The sequence below is a fragment of the Mustela putorius genome, unplaced genomic scaffold (genome assembly GCF_011764305.1).
Source record: "Mustela putorius furo isolate JIRA1106 unplaced genomic scaffold, ASM1176430v1.1 tig00003863_pilon_pilon_pilon, whole genome shotgun sequence".
Lineage (NCBI taxonomy): Eukaryota > Metazoa > Chordata > Mammalia > Carnivora > Mustelidae > Mustela > Mustela putorius.
Window position 1 is genome coordinate 9,680,566 of NW_025422015.1, and position 12,461 is coordinate 9,693,026.

The 12,461-nt window shown below is 39.6% G+C and overlaps 1 protein-coding gene across 3 annotated transcripts in view; it reads left to right on the forward strand.

Annotated features, from left to right (window-relative positions):
- EPM2A (EPM2A glucan phosphatase, laforin) overlaps positions 1-12,461 on the forward strand; it is a 158,786-nt gene that overhangs the window by 71,964 nt on the left and 74,361 nt on the right. The window lies entirely within an intron of this gene.

Sequence of the window (12,461 nt, forward strand, 5' to 3'; positions counted from 1 at the left end):
TTGTCATACGGCTTATTTTGGTCAATAATATGTAAGAGGAAATGATGTATGTCACTTCCTGTTGATTTGTTGCACTCTTTTCTCTCTGCGAAGAGATTACTATTGATATTCCAAGTAGCGACTGCTCTGACTGATGGTCGCAGCTTGAAGATGATGAAAACGTGAGGAATGTCCCTTACTTAGCCAGTCTGCAGTGAACTCTAGTGTGGGCAAGAAGAAAACCTTTGCTCTTCTGTGCCACCTGATAACTCAGTTGTTTATTATCATAATATGTCCTATGATCTAAAACAATGCCTAACATTTGGCAGGTGTTTATTAAATACTTGATGAATGAATGAACTTGAGAAAGGCACTTTACAGGTGTCTCAAATTGGTATATTCATACCCTCTGTGTTCCCTTCTTCAGTGTGGTTCTGGACATGTGAGTTTGTAGACCAGGATAGAAATGCATCATTGTCTTAAAGCAATATTTTTTTCTAAAAGACATTTGAGGAAAATAAAAAACTAAACCCATTATTTCAGATTGAAGGAGACATGTGTATGATACAGAATAGAACACAAACCTCATAGGAATTTTTATTTTTTTAGATTTTATTTATTTATTTGACAGAGAGAGAGAGAGCACAGGCTGGGGAAGTGGCAGACAGAGGAAGAGGGAGAAGCAGGCTCCCCACTGAGCAGGGAGCCCAAACCAGGGCTGTATCCCAGAACCCTGGAATCATGACCTGAGCTGAAGGCAGATGCTTAGTGACTGAGCCACCCAGGCATCCCCTCACAGGAATTTTTAAAGGAAAAATACAAGTCTTCAAAGAATTTTTATGACAGTAGGGTACTGCATCTAGCTATGTTCCCAAGACCCCTTGGAAATGTTGGAGAAGCCTTGATAATCTTCGAGTCTCAGTGTCCTCTTCCCTGAAATAACAGTGTTTAGATGAGAGTAGTCAAAGGCTCTTTAGGAGGGGCTCCCTGGTGTAAGCAGCGGTGAACTGGGAGCCAGCAGTCTTGGGCTCCAGTGCTTGCTTTGCTGCTAAATACACGAAAGATTCTGTCAAGTCATTTAATTGACTAGAACCTCAGACTCTGGAAAAGGTGTAACTCACACCTCTCCCATCTGTACCCCTGCATTTTATTTTTGATGAATAGTATATTTGAAAGTACTTTGAATATTATTAAGCTCTTTCAAAATTGATAGGAAATTCTTGTATCTTTCCAAATTTGAAGATTTTATTTATGTTATAATTCCACTGGGTGGCAGTATTTCACTTGTATTCTACTCTAATTCTGTAGTTTGTATACAATCTCAAACAAAAGGGTTTAAATCACAATCTCATTCTTTCCCAACCCTATCTCTCCACTTTCTCATCCTGTGCGCTCCCTATCTCCCAAAACAATTCTGAAAAAGTTACCATCCATTTAAAAAAGATTTAATGACATAAATGTGAAGATAAGCACTCTAAGACAGCAAGCAGTTTATCCAGAACTTGTGCTTCATTTGGAAGAAGTGTTAGCTTAATTTTGTTCAGATGTAAGCAAATTACTTTAAGGTAGGTAATTAAAACCAGTTAAAAATCACCTACAAAAATCTTGCCATTGACTTTTTTGGTGAATGCTTTCACAATTATTATTTTTTTAAATTTAAAAACAATTTTTTAAAAAGATTTTATTTATTTATTTGACAGACAGAGATCACAAATAGGCAGAGAGGCAGGCAGAGAGAGAGAGAGAGAGGAGGAAGCAGGCTCCCCGCTGAGCAGAGAACCTTATGTGGGGCTCCATTCTAGGACCCTGGGATCATGATCGGAGCCAAAGGCAGAGGCTTTAACCCACTGAGCCACCCAGGCGCCCCCACAATTATTTTTTTCAATAAACTCATGTAGACATTTTTGACTGATAATACCGTGGATGCTTATTTTATCCTGTGTATCATAAGATCATAAAATAGTTGTGCTGATTCCTTATTTTAAGTTATTTTATTTTATTTTTTAAATTTTTAAATTTTTTTAATAAACATATAATGTATTTTTAGCCCCAGAGGTACAGGTCTTTGAATCTCCAGGTTTACACATTTCACAGTGCTCACCACGACACCCCCCACCCCTGCAATGTCCATAACCCCACCACTCTTTCCCTCTCCCCTCCCCCCAGCAACCCTCAGTTTGTTCTGTGAGATTAAGAGTCTCTTATGGTTTGTCTCCCTCTCGATCCCATCTTGTTTCATTTATTCTTTTCCTACCCCCAAACCCCCCATGTTGCATCTCCATTTCCTCATATCAGGGAGATCATATGATAGTTGTCTCTCTCTGATTGACTTATTTCGCTAAGCATAATACCCTCTAGTTCCATCCACGTCGTCACAAATGGCAAGATTTCATTTCTTTTGATGGCGGCATAGTTTTCCATTGTATTTATATACCATATCTTCTTTATCCATTCATCTGTTGATGGACATCTAGGTTCTTTCCATAGTTTGGCTATTGTGGACATTGCTGCTATAAACATTTGGGTGCACGTGCCCCTTCGGATCACTGCGTTTGTATCTTTAGGGTAAATACCCAGTAGGGCAATTGCTGGGTCATAAGGTAGCTCTATTTTCAACTTTTTGAGGAACCTCCATGCTGTTTTCCAGAGTGGTTGCACCCCACCAACAGTGTAGAAGGGTTCCCCTTTCTCCACATCCTCGCCAGCATCTGTCATTTCCTGATTTCTTAATTTTAGCCTTTCTGGCTGGTGTGAGGTGGTATCTCATTGTGGTTTTGATTTGTATTTCCCTGATGCCAGGTGATGTGGAACAATTTTTCATGTGTCTGTTGGCCATCTGGATGTCTTTGCAGAAATGTCTGTTCATGTCCTCTGCCCACTTCTTGATTGGCTTATTTGTTCTTTGGGTGTTGAGTTTGCCAAGCTCTTTATAGATTTTGTTGTTTGCAAATATCTTTTCCCATTCTGTCAGTTGTCTTTTGGTTTTGTTGACCGTTTCCTTGGCTGTGCAAAAGCTTTTGATCTTGATGAAGTCCCAAGAGTTCATTTTAGCCCTTGCTTCCCTTGCCTTTTGCGATGTTCCTAGGAAGAAGTTGCTGCGGCTGCGGTTGAAGAGGTTGCTGCCTGTGTTCTCCTCAAGAATTTTGATGGAGTCCTTTCTCACATTGAGGTCCTTCATCCATTTTGAGTCTATTTTTGTGTGTGGTGTAATGAAATGGTCTAATTTCATTTTTCTGCATGTGGCTGTCCAATTTTCCCAGCACCATTTATTGAAGAGGCTGTCTTTTTCCCATTGGACATTCTTTCTTGCTTTGCCGAAGATTAGTTGACCATGGAGTAGAGGGTCTATTTATGGGCTCTCTATTCTGTTCCATTGATCTATGTGTCTGTTTTTGTGCCAGTACCATACTGTCTTGATGATGACAGCTTTGTAATAGAGATTGAAGTCCAGAATTGTGATGCCACCAACTTCGGCTTTCTTTTTCAAAATTCCTTTGGCTATTTGAGGTCTTTTCTAGTTCCATATAAATTTTAGGATTATTTGTTCCATTTCTTTGAAAAAAATGGATGGGATTTTGATAGGGGTTGCATTAAATGTGTAGATTGCTTTAGATAGCATAGACATTTTCACAATATTTGTTCTTCCAATCCAGGAGCAGGGAACATTTTTCCATTTCTTTGTGTCTTCCTTAATTTCTTTCATGAGTACTTTATAGTTTTCTGAGTGTAGATTCTTTGCCTTTTTGGTTAGGTTTATTCCTAGGTATCTTATGGTTTGTGGTGCAATTGTAAATGGGATTGACTCCTTAATTTCTGTTTCTTTTGTCTTGTTGTTGGTGTAAAGAAATGCAACTGATTTCTGTGCATTGATTTTATATCCTGACACTTTCCTGAATTCCTTTGCAAGTTCTAGTAGTTTTGGAGTGGAGTCTTTTGGTTTTTCCCCTATACAGTATCATATCATCTGCAAAGAGTGATAGTTTGACTTCTTCTTTGCCGATTTAGATGCCTTTAACTTCTTTTGGTGGTCTGAGTGCTGAGGCTAGGACTTCTAGTACTATGTTGAATAGCAGTGGTGATAATGGACATCCTGCCATGTTTCTGACCTTAGTGGAGAAGCTTTCAGTTTTTCTCCATTGAGAATGATATTTTTGGTGGGTTTTTTCATAGATGACTTTGATAATATTGAGGTATGTGCCCTCTATCCCTACACTTTGAAGAGTTTTGATCAGGAGGGGATGCTCTACTTTGTTAAGTGCTTTTTAAGCATCTATTGCGAGTATCATATGGTTCTTGTTCTTTCTTTTATTAATGTATTGTATCACATTGATTTGCGGATGTTGAACCAACCTTGCAGCCCTGGAATAAATCCCACTTGGTCGTGGTGAATAATCCTTTTAATGTACTGTTGAATCCTATTGGCTAGTATTTTGGTGAGAATTTTCGCATCTGTGTTCATCAAGGATATTGGTCTGTAGTTCTCTTTTTTGATGGGATCCTTGTCTGGTTTTGGGATCAAGGTGATGCTGGCCTCATAAAATGAGTTTGGAAGTTTTCCTTCCATTTCTATTTTTTGGAACAGTTTCAGGAGAATAGGAATTAGTTCTTCTTTAAATGATTGGTAGAATTCCCCCGGGAAGCCGTCTGGCCCTGGGCTTTTGTTTGTTTGGAGATTTTTGATGACTGTTTCAATCTCCTTACTGGTTATGGGTCTGTTCAGGCTTTCTATTTCTTCCTGGTTCAGTTGTGGTAGTTTATATGTCTCTAGGAATGCATCCATTTCTTCCAGATTGTCAAATTTGTTGGCGTAGAGTTGCTCATAGTATGTTCTTATAATTGTTTGTATTTCTTTGGTGTTAGTTGTGATCTCTCCTCTTTCATTCATGATTTCATTTATTTGGGTCCTTTCTCTTTTCCTTTTGATAAGTCTGGCCAGGGGTTTATCAATTTTATTAATTCTTTCAAAGAACCAGCTCCTAGTTTCGTTGATTTGTTCTATTGTTTTTTTGGTTTCTATTTCATTGATTTCTGCTCTGATCCTGCTGGGTTTAGGGTTTCTTTCTTGTTCTTTCTCCAGCTCCTTTAGGTGTAGAGTTAGGTTGTGTACCAGAGACCTTTCTTGTTTCTTGAGGAAGGCTTGTACCACTATATATTTTCCTCTCAGGACTGCCTTTGCAGTGTCCCACAGATTTTGAACCATTGTGTTTTCATTATCATTTGTTTCCATGATTTTTTCAATTCTTCTTTAATTTCCTGGTTGACCCATTCATTCTTTAGAAGAATGCTGTTTAGTCTCCATGTATTTGGGTTCTTTCCAAACTTCCTCTTGTGGTTGAGTTCTAGCTTCAGAGCATTGTGGTCTGAAAATATGCAGGGAATGATCCCAATCTTTTGATACCGGTTGAGTCCTGATTTAGGACCGAGGATGTGATCTATTCTGGAGAATGTTCCATGTGCACTAGAGAAGAATGTGTATTCTGTTGCTTTGGGATGGAATGTTCTGAATATATCTGTGATGTGCATCTGGTCCAGTGTGTCATTTAAAGCCTTTATTTCCTTGTTGATCTTTTGCTTGGATGATCTGTCCATTTCAGTGAGGGGAGTGTTAAAGTCCCCTACTATTATTGTATTATTGTTGATGTGTTTCTTTGATTTTGTTATTAATTGGTTTATATAGTTGGCTGCTCCCACGTTAGGGGCGTAGGTATTTAAAATTGTTAGAGCTTCTTGTTGGATAGACTCTTTGAGTATGATATAGTGTTCTTCCTCATCTCTTATTATAGTCTTTGGCTTAAAATCTAATTGATCTGATATAAGGATTGCTACCCCAGCTTTCTTCTGATGTCCATTAGCATGGTATATTGTTTTCCACCCCCTCACTTTAAATCTGGAGGTGTCTTTGGGTCCCAAATGAGTTTCTTATAGGCAGCATATTGGTGGGTTTTGTTTTTTATTCATTCTGATACCCTGTGTCTTTGGATTGGGGCATTTAGCCCATTAACATTCAGGGTAACTATTGAGAGATATAAATTTAGTGCCATTCTAGCGCCTGTAAGGTGACTGTTACTGTATATTGTCTCTGTTTCTTTCTGATCTACTACTTTTAGGCTCTCTCTTTGCTTAGAGGACTCCTTTCAATATTTCCTGTAGGACTGGTTTGGTGTTTGCAAATTCTTTCAGTTTTTGTTTGTCCTGGAAGCTTTGATCTCTCCTTCTATTTTCAATGATAGCCTAGCTGGATATAGTATTCTTGGCTGCATGTTTTTCTCTTTTAGTGCTCTGAATATATCATGCCAGTTCTTTCTGGCCTGCAAGGTCTCTGTGGATAAGTCTGCTGCCAATCTAATATTTTTATCATTGTATGTTACAAACTTCTTTTCCCGGGCTGCTTTCAGGGTTTTCTCTTTGTCGCTAAGACTTGTAAATTTTACTATTAGGTGATGGGGTGTGAACCTATTCTTATTGATTTTGAGGGGAGTTCTCTGCAACTCCTGGATTTTGGTGCTTGTTCCCTTTGCCATATTAGGGAAATTCTCTATAATAATTCTCTCTAATATACCTTCTGCTCCCCTCTCTCTTTCTTCTTCTTCTGGAATCCCAATTATTATAATGTTGTCTCGTCTTATGGTGTCACTTATCTCTCCTATTCTCCCCTCATGGTCCAGTATTTGTTTGTCTCTCTTTTGCTCAGCTTCTTTATTCTCTGTCATTTGGTTGTATATATCACTGATTCTTTCTTCTGCCTCATTTATCCTAGCAGTAAGAGCCTTCATTTTTTTATTGCATCTCATTAATAGCTTTTTGGATTTCAACTTGTTTAGATTTTAGTTCTTTTATATCTCCAGAAAGGGCCTTTATCTCTCTGGAGAGAGTTTCTCTAATATCTTCCATGCCTTTTTCGAGTCTGGCTAGAACCTTGAGAATTCTCATTCTGAGCTCTAGATCTGACATATTACCAATGTCTATATTGATTAGGTCCCTAGTCTTCAGTACTGCCTCTTGTTCTTTTTGATATGGTGAGTTTTCCTGCCTTGTCATTTTGTCCAGATAAGAATATATGAAGTAGCAAATAAAATACTAAAAGCCTGGCAAAGACCCCAGGAAAATGTGCTTTAGCCAAATCAGAAGAGACCCCAAATCGTCGGGGGTGTGGGGGAAAGGGAGTAAAAAGTTCAGGAAAAAAAAATTTAAAAAAGAAAACAAATAAAGAAAAAAATACAAAAAAGAAAAAATATATATATATTAGACTGGTGACCTGAATAGGGTCACCCACTTAATTTTGGGATTATTTTGGTTTCTTAGAAGAAACTACCTCCCATAAATTTAAAGAATGAAAAACATATATAAGGGTAAACACAATGAAGGGATGGAATATGCCTATCAAGATGAAATAAAACCTTTTTTAAAAATTCCTAACAAAGGTGTTGATAAAGTAAGTTGGTTGGGAGAATAAAGGAAAATAAAGTGGAGAGAATTTGCCTAGGCTGGAGACTAGAACAAGCCCGGAGCTAGATTTAGGGTACATTTTGATCTATTAGAAGTTGTACCCCAAATTTTTTAGAAGAAAAAACCCTATGTGTATACAAAAAATAAAGTTAGATACAATGAAGGATTAAATATATTAATGAAGGTTCAAAAAAGAAAGGTATTGTTAAGACAAACTAGTTAAAAACATTAAAAGAGGAAAGGGTAAAAGTTAAAGAAAAATTTAGCAGAAGAAAAAAATAAAAAAAATAAAAAAAATAAATTAACTGCAAGACTAAAGAATCATGGGGAGAAAGCCATGAATTCCATGCTTTGCTTTCTCCTCTGGAATTCCAGTGTTCTCCTTGGTAAGTGAACTTGGTCTTGGCTGGGTTTCTTGTTGATCTTCTGGGGGAGGGGCCTGTTGTAGTGATTCTCAAGTGTCTTTGCCTGAGGCAGAATTGCACGGCCCTTACCAGGGGCCATGCTAAGTAATATGCTCGGGGTAAGGGGCCATGCTAAGTAATCTGCTCGGGTTTGCGTTCCGGAGCTTTTGTTCCCTGAGTGCTTTCTGTAGAGTTCCAGAGGACTGGAATGAAAATGGCGGCCTCCCAGTCTCTGGCCCAGAGGAGCCGAGAGCTCGGGGCCCCGACTCCTCAGTGTGCCCTCAGAGAAAAGCGCTCAATCACTCCTGTCTCCCTGGCCTCCAGCCATGCTCCGAGCTCACCCAGCCTGTGACCAAGCATCTCTGTCTCTGGCACACAGCTCCACCTGGAGTCTCCGAACCCCACAGATCCCTGAGCTCCCCGAGGGGGTGTCTCCCTAGATCTTGTGGGGACCCCACTCACAGAGCAGTGGAATGTGCCACCGATTATGGATCAAGGTAACCCCGAGTTGAGAGCTCACTCTTCTGCTCTGTTTCTGTAGCCGGCTTCCCTGCTCTAATACCTGTGAGCTCAGTGACACTCAGACACCCGTGATCCTTCTGTGACCCCATGGGACCTGGGGCCACGCTGACCCCGCGGGGGCTTCACCCCAGTTTAGCCTCTGGAGCGATGTCCCTCAGTGGAGCAGACTTTTAAGAGTCCTGATTTTGTGCTCCATTGTTCCACGGCTTGCTGAGAGCTGCCCCCACCCCCCCGCCGCCCCCCGTGGTCTGTGCTGATTCTTTGATGTCTGTGATATATTTGAGGACCACTTTGTCATGGTTCCGTATCAGTAAACTGTGCCAGAGTTTTTTAGAGAATTAATTCTACAAGATGAGTTAAATAAGAGAAGTTACCCTTATAAAGCTTGGTATGTGATTTCTTGCTGATTTCTGTTGATATTGAGGCTTCAATGTAAGTGGTAGCTAGGTCTATCAGAGTTGTCTTGTCCTGTAGCCTTAAAAATCAAAATTTTTTTTTAGCAACATAATGGAATCTTAGTTTTCAGTTGTAAGGAGACCATTGATGTGATTTTTAGGTGACCGAAATTACTACATTCTATACAAGGGAAAGTAGCTGCTTTGAAAACATTACACTGTTTGTAAGACTTGATGTAGATAGAGAAGTCTTCATTTTTAAATGGTGACATTTGATAGCAAATTCTAATTTTGTGCCAAGTAAGTCTTTGCTGTTTTCAGGGAGGAAAAAAGAATAAGTTAAAAAAAAAAGATGGTTGTCTAAACTTGAATTTATATGTTAATGAAAATTTCATCTCTTTCTCTGGCAGCCATAATTATAAAGCACAATTCATTTTTTCCTGGTATACATAATAATGATAAGCTATATGCACTGTGTGCGTGAGCATTTTTTTTTTTTTTAAGATTTTATTTATTTGAGAGAGAGAGCACGAGTGGAATGAGGGGCAGAGGGAGAAGCAGACTTCCCACTGAGTAGAGAGCCTGATGTTGGGCTCAATCCCCGGACTCTGGGACCATGACCCAAGCTGAAGGCAGACACCCAATCCAGTGAGCCACCCAGGTGCATGAGCATTTAAACTATTTTTTTGAGTAAGAGTATCTATAGCCTTGCACTGATTCTCAACGGCACTTATGATCCAAAAAAAGTAAAAAAGAACCCTAATATTTCACCATCATTACATATTTTTAAGTAGCTGTAAATTTGCTTTAGAATTCTCAACCTTATCGAATAACAATACTGATTTGGGTAAGAGGAAAAATGGAGGAATAGTGCATCTTGGTTTCAGTGAAGAATTTTAGAAAAATCTCCCAATGTTTTTGTCTACTAATTAGAAAGTGATGTCTTGCTGATAGATTAGTTAGGTGGATGCATGCATGTTGAATAACTGAGCCTAATGTGCCCAGATTGATGAACCCGTAGAACATGAGGGTGAGGGCCAGTGGCTTTTTACAAGTCACTTTATTCTAGATCCTTTCCTGCTAAGTCTTTTTATCAGTAATTTATGAAGCATGCTTATCAAATTTCCTGATAAGAGATAACTGGGAGAGGGCGCCTGGGTGGCTCAGTGGGTTAAACCTCTGCCTTCAGCCCAGGTCATGATCTCAGGGTCCTGGGATCGAGCCCCACATCAGGCTCTCTGCTCAGTGGGAAGCCTGCTTCCTCCTCTCTCTCCGCCTGCCTTTCTGCCTACTTGTAATCTCTCTCTATCAATTAAATGAATAAAATCTTAAAAAAAAAAAAAAGATAACTGGGAGAGATAGTGGCGGTTGTGTCTGAGAGAAGCAGTATTCGAAATATGAGGGCCCCAAAATAGGAATAAACCAAAAATAAAATAAAAATCAGCTCTTACATTTGTATTGATAAGGCATTATATAAAAATGGAGAACTAGAAAAATTTGCCTTGAGAACAATTCAAAGTGAAAAGATTTGGGAGCTTCAATTAGTTTTGGTTTTAAGGAGAAGCTAGCATGGTTTGAGCAGAAATTGGTCAGAATTTTTTAAGTAGGGAAGTTGCCAGAAAAATCAGGGATCTTGTCTTTGGAACATGAGCCCATGTGGAGTTACTGTTATTGCAGTCTTGTCTTGAAACATACAGGTCTGAACAAAGCTGTTATTGAAACAATTTGAGCTCATTTTGGGATATACCTGTCCTGTAAGTCAGTGTACAGTTTTTAGACAGACAGGAAGGACAGGGAGAGAGATAAGAGAGGAATAACAGTAGTTAAGAGCTCTTATTGAACACCAGCTGTGGTAGGTCCTCCGTTAAATCCTTTAAATGGATTATCTAATAGACTTCCCTTACTACAACCCTGTGAAGTAGATAGTACCAGGATTCCTTTTTCAGAAATGGAGGCACACATTGCTTAAATGAATTAATCATTACTTTTTATAGTAAGTAGTAGAGCTTGGAATGGACTCCCAGTCTAGATCATGAGCCCCTGCTTTAATGGCTCTACTAGACTGCCTTCTGGAAGTGGGTGGGGAGTATTATGAAGCCAACAGGGGAAAGATTTAACAGAGAGTGGCCACAATCTTTAAATGCCATAGGCAGGTAAAGAAAGATGAAAAATGAATCTGACAGGAGATGACTTCATTTCAAGTTTTTTTGTGGGAATGTTGAGGGCAGATGTCAAATTGTAGTGCCCTGAAGAATAAATATTGAAGGAGGGTATATTTGGTGAGGACAGGTCTGGTCAGGGGAAAGATAAGGTTATAAGAGATGATGGCAGGGCAGTCCACAGGAAAACTGGAAGTAGAGGCATGGGGGAGGTTTATGGCCAGAAATGGAAGGAGGAGATTTTCTGTACAGTAAAGAGGTTCTACAAACCAAACATACCAGAAACTAGATGAATAATCCGTCTCTCTTTGCCTTTTCAGCAATTTTCAAGAGTGTAAAGTACATTAAAATGCTTTTGGTTTTGGGGCACCTGGGTGGCTCAGTTGATTAAGCATCTGACTCTTCGGTTTTGGCTGTGCTCATGATCTCAGGGTCAAGAGATCAAGCCTGAGTTGGGCTCTGTGCTCAGAGGGGAGTCCCTTGGGTTTCTCAACCTTTCCCACTGCCCCTCCCTGCACCTGCACGCATGCGCTCTCTCTCTAAAATAAATAAATATGTGTCTTAAAAAATGCTTTTAGGGGCACCTGGGTGGCTCAGTTGCTTAAGCGTCTGCCTTCATCTCAGGTCATGATCCCAGGGTCCTGTGATCAAGTCCTGCATCTGACTCTTTTCTCAGCAGGGAGCCTGCTTCTCCATCTGCTGCCACCCCCCACCCCTTGTGTTTTTTTTTCCTCTCTCTCTCTCTAAATAAATAAATAAAAATGTTAAAAAATGCTTTTTGTTTTATTGTTGATTTATTTAAAAGTACTTTACAATTCACATTTAGTGCATTGAGAACTTTTGAATGAAATCAAGTAGAGCCTTGAAACCTAAAGCATATGATTTTTCCTCCCAAATGGTTTGCTGGAGAAAGATGACATGCTCAGACCCATCATAATCACCTTTAATGGCCTAATTAGCATTTATTTCCCCCTCACTTTCCTTGTCTGACAGAATTCTGATTTGTTGTGGTAGCACTGGAGATGGGTCATTATTGCTTTAATCCGTGTGATGCTCTATTCCCCCAGGCTAGCGCTTGGTCTAAGGATAGCTGTGTCACCTAGTTCTGGCTAATGAGCTGTTAGAAGTCCTCTAGGTGAGGTTCCCAGGAAAGTTGTCACTTTTCTCATGAAGAGGAACAGAGATTCGTTGTCCTTTTTTGTGTCTAGGAAGTGGAGTGTCCAAATATGATGCTTAGAGTCACCCTTTGAACAGGAGATGACAAGTGTGACAACAAGGTCAATGTGTGAAGGATGGCAAAGGGGACATTGGGAAAGCACTTGGTATTACATCAGTTCTGGGCTGCCTGGCTTCATACTTCTGCTTATGTGACAGATAGATCTGTATTCGTTGAACTCACTGTTGGTCAGGTTTTGTGTTGCTTGCATCAGAAAAAGTCCTGAGACGAGCAAAATCCTGCTTCAGCTTTTTCTTGTACAGATGTAGTTTATGGCTTTGGTAACCTATAAGATAATCTTTCTGTTGAGCCTCTTTTATTTTTTTCAGCCTATAGTGTC